The 16706-nt window shown below is 43.3% G+C and overlaps 1 long non-coding RNA gene across 1 annotated transcript in view; it reads left to right on the plus strand.

The window, feature by feature from the left end:
- Positions 1–16467, plus strand: part of LOC137448632 (uncharacterized) — a 57406-nt gene extending 40939 nt beyond the window's left edge. Inside the window, exon 4 of the long non-coding RNA XR_010989159.1 lies at positions 16428–16467. This is a non-coding gene — a long non-coding RNA (uncharacterized lncRNA). The remainder of the gene's footprint in view (positions 1–16427) is intronic.
- Positions 16468–16706: the final 239 nt, after the last annotated feature.

The raw sequence follows: 16706 nt of genomic DNA on the forward strand, positions 1-16706 counted from the left end.
TGCCTCTGTCTTGCTGTGACCTATGGCACTCACAATCCAGTTCTATTTTTCTGCTGGCCTGAAATGAATCAATGGTTGCAAGTCACCCTCAACAGCAGCAGGGGTTCTTGGAAAATACTCAAGATACCTAAAACCTTCTTCCCTATTCAGCTCTGTTCTGCATGGAGAGGGAGGGAGAGAGAAGAGGTGCAACCCATTCTCCAGGATGTTCCTACTCTGTTGTCAGGAGGTGCCTGTTGGCTTTTCCCTTCTGGGCAAGATCAGAATCAAGTGATTCAGATGACATTCCTGTTTGGGCAAGGAGTTTTCTTACTTCACCACCACCACTTTCCTCCTTTATGTGAACAGTGGTGTTCAGCCCAGCTGACACTACCTAGTGGTCTCATTCCCAGGGCAAACACCATGCAATGGGGCTCGTTTCCCTATCAAGGCTTACTACAGAAGGATAGACATCCAGCCTACCCATCCCAACTGCTCACATGCCCCTTGCACTTCAGATGGCTAACTCAGGAAACAGAAGCTGCACATACTTAGATGGTAGATGAGCATGCACATCATGAAATTAAAGGAAGATATCAGGATGTCATCTGTGCTCAGAGCTCAGCTTCTCTGTCTGCTCCTGAGTCTGGACTGTGACAGCAGCATATTTTCTCCTGTGACTTATGGCTTCTCAGTAGTTTCAGCTCCCTAAGCTCCTATTACATTATGCAATATATATGGCTCTTACCTTAAGGTAATGAAGTTACTGGGTAACTATTTATTTTTGTGATTAGCTTTTGCACTCACTCACTCACAAGCTTTTCATTACTGAATTCCCCAAATAATCCTTTAATTCAGTTTGGTTTGACCTTTCAATTATCAGACAGAGAAAAGAAAGGTGAAATCTGTGTTATGTCACTGTATTCTGACCTTTACAGCTGGGCAACAGGAATGACTCGGGGCACATGGGCTGAACTGGCAAAATGTGGCAGGACAGGAACATTGGTCCCCATGAAGACGGAGTCTCATATCTTCTCAGTGGCGAAAGCTTTGACACCCCTGCTGCCCAAGCAGTGAAATACACCTCACCCCCAGAGACCTTTAGCATTTTTTTTCCAAAAAGCAGAAAATTTACACTGAAGGTATTTCTGTCTCTCCCATTCCATTGACACCATATGCATCCCTAGCTGCACTCTGAAAACATGTACCCCATAAGCATGGACCCATGCAAACCTGCCATACCAGTCAGAGCTGTGGGGAATGGGACTACAGAAAATATAGGCCCCTGAGACATGGAGAACAAGGAGAGGTTGCTGATGTTATACAATAACCTCAGCTGTTTGGGGAATTAATAGTTGGTTTCCACTGGATGACAGTTGATGTGCTGCTTCAGTGATGTCTTTGGGTGTTTGGGATTCCAAAGGAATATTTGATTCTTGTCCAGCCAACCTGTCTGCTTGGAGTGTTTGCACTGCAAGGTGCCAGATTAATGATTAGAGAGATTAAAATCTACAGTGCAGCCTGGATTGTGCCAGTGAATCTGACTCTGTCTGCAGATCTGAATATGTGTCGCAAAGGCCATGTCTAAGGGTCAAGTGAATCCGGAGGGCCATACCTAAGCGTCAAACTGCTGTTTGGCCTTTAGGTTGCTCAGCACATGGCCTTTCTGATGAGATTATCAACAACATGACACAGCGCAGGTTGAATGGCTGACCTCAGGATCTGTCCTAAACTGGACTGGTTATCACAGATGCTAATTTAACTTTTACAGAGCCTTGATGTAGGGTGATAGGAAAAAAAACAACAAAACAAAACAAAACAGGAAGGACACCAGCAGCATCACAAAGAGAATTCATTTTTTTGTGCAAGTCCTTCATGTGAAAACAAAACAAGCCAAACAGCCTCATTAATCTTGGTTTTATTACTAGAAAGGCCAAGGGTAATTTTCCCTGTAAGGGTAAGCTAGCAGACACAGTTTGACCATTGTCACAAACTTTGGCAACAACAGTGGGGAACTAAATGTATAGTGAGTCACGACTACTCAGTGAGGTGAGGATGATTTGCTGGCTGGTTTTGCTGGGATCTTGTTTGCTTTGCACTTGTGGTTCACCAGAAAGCGATTGCAATGAGTCTGATAATGACACCAGTGGGCACTGGTAGGAGCAGAGGAGCTATTATCATGATTCCTAAGATTTTCTGCAATTAGTCATTTAAACAGGAATGGGCAGCATTCACATGGGTATGCTTCATTTCAAGTCAATAGAGATTGACATGAATTCCTCCCTTGATATACTGGGACTCCATATTATTAACAAGCTTTTGTATGTGATTTTTTTTCCTATGAAATTAAAACACAGTAAGTTGATTTAAATGGGCTTGGGTCAGGTAGTGTCAGATCCACTTTAAATCAACAAGTCTAGACAATGAAGTTTCATAAAAATCTGTCTTTAAACACGAATCATTTTGGTTTTGAGATGGTACTATTAGGATATAAGGTAATTTCAGTTGCTCCATAGTATTCTTACAAATTTTGAGCAACTGAAAAAAGTTTCAGTACATACTACAACTTAATTATTTTTTTAGACAGGCAAAAAATGAATGAACAATGAATTGAAAGAACTGGAAAGAAATAGTCTTAAGTAGAATATTAACCCTGTTTCTAAAATACTGTCCTAAGTCCTCTCATAAGGAACAGAGAAAATATTCCAACTCCACATGATGGAAAAGCTTTAATGCAGAGAACTCTCCACAAGACTATTTTCCTTTTGTAGTATATTTTAAACATATGGGCAGGGCAGACTGTTGATTATTTCTTCTCCTTTTGGCTCAATTCCATGTACAACTCAGCAAAAGCAGAGCTCTACAGACTACTGAGTGGACAATAAATGGCTTTGCATTTGCTGAGTGCTGAATAAAAACAATGAAAGGGTGTTGTGACAAGCTCTAAAGGCCCTTGTTGGCCCATAAAAAAACATTCTTCCCCTAGCTGATGCATCTTGCTCCTTCCATGTTGGTTCAGAGGGGAAACACCCTGAGAAGAGACAGTTTAATAATCCTAGACTTGACATTGAAAAAAGAGTGACAGGAAAGTCCTTGCAACTAGAGGGACCAAGTCTTTAAATGCTGCTGGATGCAGGATGCAATTAGATATGACCACAGGAAGATCTAGCTGCAAGAGTTTTGAGACGTTGCAACGTATGGCTGATGCAGGAACATCAGTCAAGTACCTGTGCAGCTGCCTCTCACCTCCGTCTGCTCCCAAGTTCTCAGTATAGGTCCAGATGCAGCTGCAGTTGCACTGTGGAAGGCAGGCCTGAACCAGGAGGCTGCAGAAGGAGTCAGCTGCCTGAATTAGGGTATTCTGTTCCATGTCCACAGTGGATGGACAGTAATTCCAAAAAAATTCTCTATGTGTTTTCTTGCCAGGAAACTAAGTGAAACCTTAAATAAAACAGAGACACTTACCCTGTTCCTGTTTCAGATATTCTAGTCCATTTTTCAAGACTGAGCCCTTAATGATGTGCCAGTACCTGCTGCTGCCTTCCAGGTACCCTACCATGCTGATAGCAGGTTTCCAAGTATCTCCCCAATCCAAGGGAGATATCCATGTTTGATAGCCATGGGGACCCCAAGCCTCTTCTGCCATCTCCCTGAGGCCACATTGATCATGACAAACTGGCACAATGGCCGAAAGGGAGCAAAGGGCTAAGCCCCAGAATGATCCTAAGCCTACAGAAGGAAAGAGTAACCCCTCTGGAGCAGTGCCCATCACTGGGGCACTCTCCTGATGTGGATTACTGTCTGCTGACAAAACAGCATGAGAAAGTGAAAAAACTGAAAGCCAAAGGCCAGAGCTATGCAGCCATGTCAAGGAGTCTCTGGCATCCCACCATGACAGCAGCCTGCTCACCTTGATGAGGTGACAGACACATTATCTTGTGCATACCTGCCATCTATGTCTAGCTAACTGGCAAGGTTCTATAACAGAAGCTGGAAGAAAGGTTCACATGTTCATCCTGCTTTCCCTCTGGGCTGAACACAACTCCTGAACACAGGAGAGGGTAGGTCTTGTTCAGTCCCTGGGGATATAATCAGGCTGTTCCTCCCACCCCTCCAACAGGCAGAAGAAGCCAGCTGGCTTCAGCTTTGTCTCCAGCTTACCCTCACTTTGCCTGAGGATCTTAGAGAGCATGCAAGGATTTATCGAACATGTCAATCTCCCATCTCCTTCTTTTTCTTTCAGGATTTCAGTGTGAAAAAGAAAATGAAAAATTAGTGGATTTTTTCACTGAATTCCCCTTCCCTTTTCTGGCAGGGCTGGCTGCAAGTCAGGCTGTGGCCTCTCTATGCTGGATAGGTTGCAGCTCAGCTCAGCACCACACAGCACAGCTGAGGTGCCTGCCAGAATGGGATGCAGATGGGAAAGCACTTGCAGCATCATGCCCTCAAATCATCAGAGCCAGACAGGCTGGTGATTTGCAGTCCAGTTTTTCACAGTGCTTTAGCATCTCACCCCGCATGAGAATCCAAATGAAAATAAAAATCCAAAGTTGGAGGGCTGGCAATTGAACCTGGCAGCGCTGAGTAGCTGCTCAGCAGTCTGCAGCGCTATCCCTTCCCCCAGCTGCTGTAAGCTGATGTGTCAGTCTCCCTTTGATGTAGACCTGTGTTCTGATTTCACCTTTATTTTCCCCCAGTTTTTCCCCCTGAGGCAAAATTCAGCTCTCACACCCACACGATGCTTTGTATTCTGCTCCCTCTGCCCAGAGCTCCCACTGACAGGGCACAGCATTCAGCCCCAGGATGACTGTCACTATCCCTGCCAAGAGATGAGTAGCAAAGTGACTTTCAGATATGCAGAGCAAGAGATTTGGATCAGCAACAAAAATGTATAAATGAGAGACTGCACACATATTAGTTTAGAATACTGATTAGATCCAGAAATAAAGAGATAGAGTAGCTGAATGCTTTGGCAAGACAGCATTTTGTATCATTTATTATTCCTCAGCTAGCTTGAGTTGAAATAGGAAGTAATCAAATGATGAATATTATATTGTCATGTACTGGTACCATTTTTGTTAGAGACTTTGGCTTAGGATCTTCAAAGATTTGGCAAGTAACCCAGCTGGCTAAATCTGATCTTTTTCTAAAACAAGGGACAGGGAGTACCGCTAAAGGGATCACAGTACATGTAAGGGAAGCTGCTCCTGTTTCTCTACAGTGCTTTGCCTGCACAGTCCTGATATTTTGTTTAATGATATTTTTACAGTGGTTAGGCCTGGCCAGTGCAAAAGCATCAGTGAAAAAGGAGCATTGACAAACCATCACAAAAAGCTTCTTTAAGTTTACTGCGTAGAGACTTCAATAGGAGATTCTAGTTCAGTGAAGGGAATAAGCAGGTAGAGGACCTCCCATTCAAGGTACACCCTACAAATTCATCAGGAGTGAGAAGCCACTGCAGAGCCAGCATGCCTGATGCAGATCAGCAGGCAAGAGCTCCAGAGGCAGAGAGAGAGGCTGGAGATGCAGAAGAACAGTAACAGCACATGCACAAAAGTACCTAGAGCCAACTGCAAGGAAAGACCACTACCCTCCTTCCTTGTGGACTCTGAACTCCATATACTGCTTGCCAGTATAGGTCAGGAAGAGAGAGTGAGGTTTATGGAGGAAGTTCTCCATGGAAAGATTCATCTCCTATAAAGTGGTGCATACAAAGGTAATGCCTGAAAAGGCCTGGTCTTGATGAAAGAATCGCTATATAGTTGACCTCTCCTTGAGCTTTGGCTTTCCCCTTTCTCCTCACACAGCTCCCCGCACACACTCCACTGCTTTCTGGGTCTTTATGAGGGTTATCTTTTTATTGCCTTTCAGGCAGCTTCTGCAGAGCCCACTCAGGGCAAAGCTGATGTGTCAGTTATTATTATTGCCAATGGGAAGTAATGGGTGCTGGGAACTTTGTTATTTATATTGAGACTTTCTCATTTTGCTTTCTCTTCTCTTTCTCTTCTCTTATAAAAGTGTCATTGAATGAGCACCAGTATCACTGTGACATAGGTCTGCCATGTCAGTTCCAAACTCTTTAGGATGTCCTGGTGAGAAAAAAGGGTGATTACAATTAAGATGTGCCTGGTTTGTGATCCTGCAGTGCTGAAGACAAAATTACTCTTAGTCTTGTTTTTAACTTCTCTCCTTAATATAAAAGGAAAGATGTTGGTGAACAGTAAGAGCAAATTGTTCACAGGATAAAGGAAGGTGATGCCACCTGTATAATGCATTCTGGTTTGTAATTATTTAGGTGATGTCAACTGTAGTAGTTCCCATCCTCTATCAGACTCAGATTGCAGTTAACTGAAAGGCAATCCATCCAAGTCCATCCACATAAATTAGCAATTTATATGTTAGGATGTATATGCACTTCCGTGTGGCTATGGGGGCCAGTATCCCAGTCTGTAGTTTGCTACATATTGATGTAACTAAACCTTTACTTTAGAAAGTTTCAGCTATAATGTCCCAGCTTTGCTAACTTCAAGATGGCAAATATCCAATCAAGACTGGGAGGAGAGCAGTGGGGCTTGTCAGAAGTCCATCCTGAACACAGCTGTTACATGGTGAGAGTTAAATGATACCACTAGCGTCCCATCCTGCTGCCTCTGACTTATCCAGATCAGACGAATAACTGTTGGATAGAGCAAACTGAAGGATACACAGAAGAGGTGAACACAGCAGGGAAAAGAAGCAGCAGAGCCTCTGGCTGTGTGTGATGGCAAGGCAAGAATTCTGCAGCCTGTACTGTGGTCATTACTGTAGCACATGTATTTCATTTACTGTATTTAGAGTAGTTTGGTTCAGTTGCTGTAACAATACCAGTACCAGTGCATAAAACAGGTCAGAATAGTGCAGCAAAAAGGAAAATAAATACTTTTTCTGGCATCCTTGACAAATACTAGCTTAGCGGAGAAGGGAGAGTGCCATATCTCCCTAAAGTCTTCCAGAAGCTCATAAAAGTTGTTTCTCTGATCTTTATGTTATGCAGTACCGATATTTATCAGCACAGATTATGCATTTGTCTCTCTGAGAAGATTTGGTTTTGCCAGTAAATACTTGGTAAAAGGGTGTAAAATCAATCTTAAGAAGAGATCTTTATCAATCTATTCTGAATTATACAGAATAAATTTCATGATACAGTTGCAGAGTGGGTGTTTAAAACTGCATGTGCAGGCATCTTGCATTATGAAGCTCTGAAAGAAGGATTGAAGCAAGTGGGATGTATAGATCTATCTTACTTAGATTCCTTCTCCAGGCAGTTGGACAGGCCTAGAACAAGACTTTCAAACTCTGCTTATAGATGTAGAGATATAATATAGACTCTTCTGTCAAAATAGGAAAGGGTTTATATGGGTTTTGTAATGAGGATATGATAAAACTTTAAGACAGTTGTATAATTTCATGCTAATCTTTAGCAAGCAGATCAATATAAAGATAAAAGGTATAATGTTTTTGCAAAAAGAGGGATCAGTACAGATGTATTCAGATCAGAGGCAAGGATACAATCAAGTTACTAGGTGATGCTTGCAGTACAAAATCAAATAAGCAAACATTTCTTTTTGCAGGCATGGAAAGCTTGTTTCTGTTCTTCAGGACTAATAAATGTTAATGCTGGAACAGTCACATTTGATCATTTGGCCTATCTGAATCGCTTACCATATCAAGTCGCTGCTTATGGCCCAGCATTGCTGCATGGAACTGTATGTTTGCTGGAGAACACCCATACATACTTATGAACATCATTTGAAAAATAAAAAACATTTAATCATGTATCATCTGCAAAATTCACCAGTGGCAGTGGATAATTCATTGTGTAGGTTTTCCCTTGCTGTAAATCATTACAGAGCAGCAGAATGAAATGCAGTAAGATGAGAATGGCTATCTAATTTTGAGAGAGAGCTGCATTCAAAAATGGTTTCTCAACTAAAAACAATTGGATTTTGTAGATGTGCTTAGAATTTGTTACGTATTTGTGTCCTTCAAAAATATATATTGATGGGATTACTGACTAGTCACATCTCATAAATTAAGAATATTTCTGATCTAAAAGGAAGGAGCAAAAAGGGAGCCTACAGGTAGGACCTGGTGCACTGGAGGCCCTCCACATGTTATGTGGTTGTGTAGCCTCGCTCAATAAACCCAGAACAGGGTCATAATATAATATTTGCCTTGACACAACAGATTAATTTTTTAGATATAGCAGATTACTTTTTTGTAGCCCTGAGCTACCCACTCTCTCCTTTCAAGAGGTCCTGCCTGGGCTACCTGCAGTCACCAACTTGCATGTAACAAATTGCTGAAAGAAATGCTGGGAGTGAAAGGTATGGAACAGCCAGCTGGGTTGGGAGGAAGAGGAAGAGGAGGAAGAGGAAGAGGAGGAAGAAGAAGAGGAAGAAGAAGAAGAGGAGGAAAAGGAGAAGGCGCAGGGTGAGCAGGTGTGTTGGGTGTAGGAAGGCTGCAGCAGGATCTTTAGCTGGGCCTTGGGCAGGAGGGAAGCATAACAGTGGCCATCTCTGCCCCTGGGATACAGCAGGGCTGCAAGCTCACTGCCTGCTCCACATTCCCACATCAGCCCTGCTTATTTAATGAGTCAAAAGCCAGCTCTTAAAAATTTCCCCAAATTGCCATAGCCCTGCAAACCCTTCAAGGTTGCTGAATGCAAAGCAGGTAATACAGCTATCTCCATCACTGTCAGGGCCAAGACAAGTCTGAAGGGTTGTTTTTCTCAAGTTCGTCCTGCAGCCACACCAGCCAAAGGGGAGTGGATTGGGTGCTGCTCCTTTTGTTCTTGCCCCACAGAATCATTGGCATGAGTGAAGCTTCCAAATGAAACAACTCACCAACTAACCATACAAAAAAAACCCAAGTCCACTGATAACAGAAAAATGTGCTTTGTGTCTTCTATTTTCTAGCAACTCAGAAAGTAGCTTGTAAAGACAATGTCCCTCAGACCTGCCCCACTGGCTGCAAATTTTCATGGTCATCTTTTAAGAAGAAGACATATTTTATCCCAGAAAGTAATTGGTTACCAAAACCAAGATTCCTATGAAGAAGTGCACACTGCCATTTTAAAAATAAGGGATTATGTGGGGACAACTGCCAATTAGATATACAACAGAAACAAAATTTGTGCAGGCAGAAGATGCCAAATTCTGGTAGTGCTCTCTGTAGTAAAGCCATATTCAATATCTGAGACATCCTTTTCTTTGAAGATAGTCGCTGTTTGCATCACTGACTTATGAATGTGGATCTGAACAACACAACACTGGGAAGTTCAAGCATTTTGAAGTCAAGATTTCTGCTGGTCTGAAGTCTTAATATGTCACCATTTCAAGCTCCTTGAGCAACCTGAGAATTGCCCTGGCTTTGTTGATCTTTCACTATTGACTCTCTTTTTGGAAAATAAAAAGAATAGCTGGGGTTCAGAACTACTTTTCCTCTGAGCATTTGGTCTGCTTTCACCCTTTACATAGGGTATATAGGGCACACATTTTTCTATAATTGTCATTTCCAAATTAGGTCCTCTAGATGTGCCTCCTTTTTCATAAATAGGAGTGTTATATCTTGAAGCTGAGTAGCTATCTAGATTTTAGGATTTTTTTCTAGTTGTTCATGCCTGTGGCATCCTAGTCTGAGCATGAGGTTCAGTCATCGGAAATTAATTCCTCACTGTTCATTCCCCACACAATGCCTCCAGTGGGTCTGAAGAGAGAAAATTGTAAATGCAAAAAGAATGTGTGGGGAGTGAATAAAACAGAACCAAAGAGAAGCAGCTAATGCAGAAGATAAAGGAGAGCAGAGAAAAGAACCACACTCACTTTGGGGGCTGTTAGAGATGGGGATTTTTTCAGGCTGTCTACAACCTCTGATGGATAAATGGTTTTCAACAGCATGGGCTGGATCCCCCATAAGAAGATCCAGTCTTGGCTGCCCTGGGGAGGCCATTGCTGTCCTGGCCAGGACAGGAGAGACAATGTCCCAGTGGGCTTTGTGACTCTCAGTCTGTTGTCAGCCATCTGGGTGCTGAGAGACTCGTTCATCAAGTTCAGCAGCTCATATGGCTTCCCTTAAGATACTAGATAATTGCTGCTAGATTGTTGTGTGATGAGTAGGTTAGATAACAGAACTATTAAGTACTGTTTCATCATCATCTCCAAACCAGTATACCAGATACTTCCTCTAAAAAAAAAAATTCATCCCAAATCCAATAAACATTTGTATTTTAAATGCCACTTTCTGTTACAGTATTTAATTAATGGGAAAATTGGTCAGTATTATATCTCAAGTATAAGCTGTCATGTAGTAGAATCTGTTAATTACCTAAAACTAAAAGGCAAGAGGCAAACTCTTTCTTCATATTTTCAGTCTGGTCAGATACAGTAATGATTTTTCCAAGCCCTTAAGCCAATTGCCTTAATGTTTTTCCCCTAATGCATTAAGACTTTCATTCAGCAAGAAACATAAACACGTACATAATCCCAGTGTAACAATCAGCAGCTGCTTGTATTAACCATAAGATTGATACATTGCTGAAAGAAGGCCTGAGAGTTCTAGGAGGAATTATGCTCATTAGACTTGTCTTGGCAAGAGGAAGTGGCAGCAGGTTCCTCCTCAAACTGCAAGTGAAATCCCACCTGTGAATGTTGGTGGGAAGCTTCAGGGTATGTCATGTGGTCTGGACAGTCTGCTCCCCCTCTGCAGCTGTGGTGCATCACTACCATCATCCCCATGGTACTGAGGACAACAGAAGCTGGAAATCACTATTTCAAAGCCAGGTTTCAGCTGCAATACCAGCATCCCTCTGTACCTTTTGGAAGGTCAGAACATATCCTGCCTTAGAGGAAACAAGAGGGAAACACAAAGAGATCATATAAGCAGCAGGCAGAGGATAAGTACTGGGATCTCCTGGCAGCTCGGCCTGGCCCAGGTCCAGATGCTCAGAGCCAGCAGCTTCATGTTTCCCCTGGTTCTGTCACCATACAGCATCCTGGGCAGGACTTACCAGGAGTGCTGCCCTTCCATGCTACAAATAGGTCAGGTACAGGGTGGGGGTTGTGCTAGGCAATGCAGAAAAGGCTGTGCTTCTGTGCAGTACACACCTTGCCACACAAGTGATTGAACCTGTGTAAATACCTGGTCACAAGAAGCATTTTTGCAACAGACTCTGAGACTACCTGCTGTTTCCCAAATTGCTGGCAAGGTGACAAATGGATTATTATGGTCTGAGATAAAACACATAGGCCCCCAAGATCATTGTCTTTGATTAGACCATGCACTGCCAAAAATACCCTCATAGCACAGCTATCTCAAAGACTGGAAAGCCATAGTTTCACTTGTGGAAACCTTTGGGACCACTTGGGACCTGGTTCAACTTTTGAATTTTGCCAGCAGTGGAAAGTCTGCAGAGCAAACTGCTGTGCTCTGTTAGCTGATACCCTGTGGCACTTTGCTAAGGGAAAAACGCTTTTGTTAATATGGCTTATTTCATTTTGGGACTTACAAGAGAGGTTTTTTGCCACATGCCAGCACCCACCTTTAAAAGACAAAAATTATTTTGATAGGACTGCTGGATCATTATCACTTATAATTAGTTTTCTACATGCTACAACATTCCCTGCTGACAACCTCTTTTTCACCTGTAAAAATACTGGAGATTTGCAAGAAGCAGGAGGGCTTGCCAAGACATCTGTATCAAGGATGTTAATGGAAACAAGGAATATTTCCTACCTGTAAGCTTTGCTGTGTTTAAGTCAGACCCATTCTATCTCTACTATATCCTCTCCAGGGGTATGCCTATGGCAGAAGCATGGTGTTCTGTCTCAGCAAAAGTTTTATCTCTTTAATTTTTTGTATGAGAATATATATTTTGAACCCTAATATATTTTCCACTGCAAGTTGGTGAAAAAGTTAGCCACCAGAGAAAAAGTGCTTTGAATTCAAACCTGTAAATAAGTTTCATTTTTAATAGTTTGCCCAGCTTCTCTTTATACACATCTAAATACAGTCTGGACCAGTTTGCTGCTTCCTGTGTCCCAACACACAGCACATTAATTATGCTGAGCGTTTTGTACTAGTTGAGCTTAACAGCAAAAGTATATACCACACTGAGCCAATTGAATTCAAATATCATGATAAACCAGTTGACATATGAACACCGCCGTTTGCCAAATACCCCACTAGCTTGCGGGAAAGGTTGCTGTGCTGCAAAAGAGAAGAGCAAAGTCAGAGAATGTTTAAATTTCCTGTGCTGCTCCTCACTCACAGTACCACAGTATCACTTAGGTTGGAAAGGACCTTGAGGATCATTGAGTCCAACCTATCAACACAGACCCCATGACTAGACCATGGCACCAAGTGCCACGTCCAATCTCCCCTTGAACGCCTCCAGGGTCGATGACTCAACTATCTCCCTGGGCAACCGGTTCCAATGACCAATGACTCGCTCGGTGAAGAACTTCCTCCTCACCTCGAGTCTAAACCTCCCCTGGCGCAGCTTGAGACTGTGTCCCCTTGTTCTGGTGCTGGTTGCCTGGGAGAAGAGACCAACCCCTTCCTGGCTACAATCACCTTTCAGGTAGTTGTAGAGGGCAATCAGGTCACCCTTGAGCCTTCTCTTCTCCAGGCTAAACAATCCCAGCTCCCTCAGCCTCACTCACATAACTGATGTACACCACACACTTAACCCAGAGGACATCCTGAAGAAAACCATGCTCTTCGCTTTCACAATGGTCTTTGGACAACTGCCTTCCCAAAGCCACAAAATCTGTCAGGCCCACTTGCTGATATGCAGATATACACAAGCATGTGATGGGGCCAGTGTTATGGCTTTGCTACAGAAACCAGGTTTGTTGAATTTGGGGGTGAACTCTGATTTTTATTTTCCAGCAGAGAGGAATACATGTCTTATGAAATGTTGAAAGGTGGTGGTGGGACTTTGCTCTCCACCATTTCTTCCCATTCATTCACTGGTTTGGATAACCAGAGTATGTCCTGCCTCACACTTAGCTGCCATGAATTATTTTTCTATTGCCTAAGAGAGAAGTCAAACTAAACTAACATTAGCTACTTTTTCCTGTTAATTTGAAAAGCAACCCACCTGCTTCTATCACAGAATATGTTTTCCTCTCACTTTGCTGCTCCCTGAAGGCAGTGGTCACATCCTATCTGTGCCGTGGTTCTGCTGCTGCAAAGTTCATCATAGTTTCATAGTTTCATAGTTTCATTCAGGGTTGGAAGGGATCACAAGGATCATCTAGTTCCAACCCCCCTGCCATGGGCAGGGACACCCCACACTAGATCAGGCTGCCCAGAGCCTCATCCAGCCTGCTCTTAAACACCCCCAGGGACGGGGCCTCGACCACCTCCCTGGACAACCCATTCCAGGGCTTCACCACTCTCATGGTGAAGAACCTCCTCCTCACGTCCAGCCTGAATCTCCCCACCTCCAGCTTCATTCCATTCCCCCTAGTCCTATCACTACCTGAGATCCTGAGAAGTCCTTCCCCAGCCTTCCTGTAGGCCCCCTTCAGATACTGGAAGGCCACAATTAGGTCACCTCGGAGCCTTCTCTTCTGCAGACTCCTGGAACTGCTGAGATATCCTTACACATTTTTAATGGCATACATGTGAAACTCATCCTCTTTTAGTCAGTCTTAAGCAGAAAATCACACTTTTCAATAGCAGACTGAATTCTGGAAGATATTTAATATCAAGGTAGGTCAGACTGACTGATAGTAGCTTTAATTGCCACTCTTATGTTCCTTACCTGCATCTTGTTTCTTGCCTGAGACAGCACAAATAAAAATGTTTTCAATCCCATCATACCAGTTCACTGAGTTAGCAGCACCAGTGATATACAGGCTTGGAGTGCAAAGTTTGACCCAGGTATCCTTCACTGAGTCTGTGGCTCAATGTTCATTAATACCAGCTACATATCTACTAGATCATCTGGCAGTACAAATTTAATCCAACTGCATTTCTGTCAGGTTGGTAACTGTGTACTTTAGGGAGTCTCTGCTAGCTTGCACCATGATCATGGCCTGTCAGTCCTGGTGTTTCATTAGTCCTCTTTTTTTCAGTTGCTTTTGCATGACTGAGGAACTTTGTCCCCTTTGCATTGAGGGGATGTTTGTAGGTGGCACTCTGAGGGACTAGCCACCTAATTTTAGGGACTGTTTACACGTGTTTCCAAAGGTCTCCTGCAAAATGTGTTCAGGGGAAGCTCAAAACTATGGCCAGGAAAATACTTCTAAATCACATTAAGTAGCAGGACTAACTCACACCTAGGTGCATCCTTACACCTGTCAGAGTTGATTCATTTAGATCCTGTTGTTTCAGTTAAATTTCCTGATCCCTTGCCTGTTGATGAATAGGGCCAGCCTAAGTTATGGAGTTATTCACTATACAGTGCCACTCAGCTTTGGTGTGTAAATTGGTGTAATAGGTTGGGGCAGACCCCCTCCCCACCACAGGCAGAAATAATGACTCAGACAAACAGATTGCAAAAGAATGGTGGAAAGTTTAAATGAGAAAACAAAAACAATGAAAGTTTTACAGAGAACCACAAGCACTGTGACAAAAGAGACAGATCCCAGAACATACCCAAGAACATCCCATCCCCACCTGGGGGTACACCCAAAACCCCCAGGGCTCTTTCTCCCCCCTCCAACCCAGCCTTGGGCCTGGGCAGGCCCAGGGCCGGCGGCTCACGCCATTTTACCTAGGCAGCAGCAGGGGATGAGAGGGGAAGTGAAGACCCCACGCTGATCTATTATAGGGGAGCAGGGTATTATGGGATTGGAATACCTGGTCTCCTGTGACCACCCCCTGGGCTGGGCCCACCCCTTGGCACCTCCCAGGTGTGGTCTGTGCAGTGGCATCCGGTCCAGCACCCAGCCTAAACCACCACAATTGGACAATCAACAAGATAACTTTGGATATGATTTATGCTACCCAGATGAGTCTCTGTTCACAGTGTGTAAGGGATGAGCACACATGGACAGCGTGACAGGACTTGTTTACATGGGTGTCTCCAAGGCTGGCTCCCTTGAGAGAAGACAGAGTAAGAGGACACAGTCTTAAGCTGCACCAGGGGAAGTTTAGGCTGGAGGTGAGGAGAAAGTTCTTCACTGAGAGAGTCGTTAGCCATTGGAATGTGCTGCCCAGGGAGGTGGTGGAGTCACCATCCCTGGAGGTGTTCAAGAGGGGATTGGATGTGGCACTTGGTGCCATGGTTTAGTCATGGTGCCTGTGGTGACAGGTTGGACTTGATCTTTGAGGTGTCTTCCAACCTTGGTGATTCTGTGAAGACCAACACCTAGCCTGTGCCTCTCTTTGTTTTGTGTCAGAACATTGTAGATCACCACAAATTGTAACTGCTGGCCTGGCAAGCTGCACACTACCTTGGTTTCCACAAATCTTGCCTGCCTAAAGCATGCCAAAACAGCAAGTGTGCTCCTGTTGTATTATTGTTGTATTCAAGGGCTGTGCTTACATTCCAATCTGTAGTGCAGTCCAACTCCTTTGCCCCAAAAGAATTAAAACACTTAGTACCAGACACTATTGTTGGCTTTTTGTAGGACCATCTGAGTGAGTTAACCAAAGGCTATACAAGGAGATGAAATAATTGTGTGGGAAGACAGAGCAGATTGTACTACAGTCAAGTACCTGTATTTGGGTCCAGTTAGGATCTAGTAAAAATGTATGGAAGGTGAATTCTGTCTCTTCAGGCACAGACAGAGCAGTGGATCCATGCTGCTCATGATGTGCATGAATGAATCCAGGCACTGACACAACTGGGAGCTGAAATACATTGGTAGTAAGCAAGGAGATGTATGAGCATAGTACATGAGTGTGCAAATAGAGAAGCAAGTCCCTGGATCCAAATCTGCTTACAGAGCTGTGCAGCAATATTCAGAGTCCATCACCTTGGCAAGAAAAGACTATGGGAGGTCCAAAGGCCTACAAACAGTAAGCTTTACAGATCTACTGGGAAAATGTTACTAAACACATTAGAACATCTGAGTCATAGAGTCTCTATAGATTGATACATGGACTAATGTCCTGTGGCTGTCATGTTTTCAATACAGTGCCAGGTGCCCAAAATTTCATTTCTGGACTCAGAAAATCATGGCCCTGGGGCAGTCCAAAATAACTGCTTTGGACCCTTAGCATATAAGTAAAATTCTATTTTATACCACAGATTAGACACCCCACAACTCTAAAAAATACAGAACATAAGCAAAATGCAGTAACAGAAATGTTAACTGTGAAATAGATAATTAGTCTAAATGCTAAGAGTAGGGCCAACTTAGAAAAGGCTAGGAGATTAAAGTTGCTACAGCTGATTAGTAGGAAGAACCAAACATTTTCTCACCATACTTTTTATTTTGGGTGTCTTTCAGAAATAACTCATCAGGTTATGCATTTAAATGTCAGAAGAAGGCTTCACATCATTCCTCCCACTTCATGAAAAGGAAGAAAATGGACAAGGAAGGGAGATGCTGGTAGGATTTGCAAGTTTGTCCCTGGGCTAACACATTATAGTTTTGCCATTGTGCTGATTACTGAAGGATGAACCCCTGATAAGTAAATGGCCTTTGCCAAAACCCACAAATGTTCCAGCCATTGCAAGAACAAAAGTAGGCAACAAAAGCTCACATCCAACTCTTTGGGTACCAGCA

Source organism: Melanerpes formicivorus, unplaced genomic scaffold, assembly GCF_026170545.1.
Source record: "Melanerpes formicivorus ecotype bairdi unplaced genomic scaffold, bMelFor1.0.p_v2 SCAF_2, whole genome shotgun sequence".
NCBI lineage: Eukaryota > Metazoa > Chordata > Aves > Piciformes > Picidae > Melanerpes > Melanerpes formicivorus.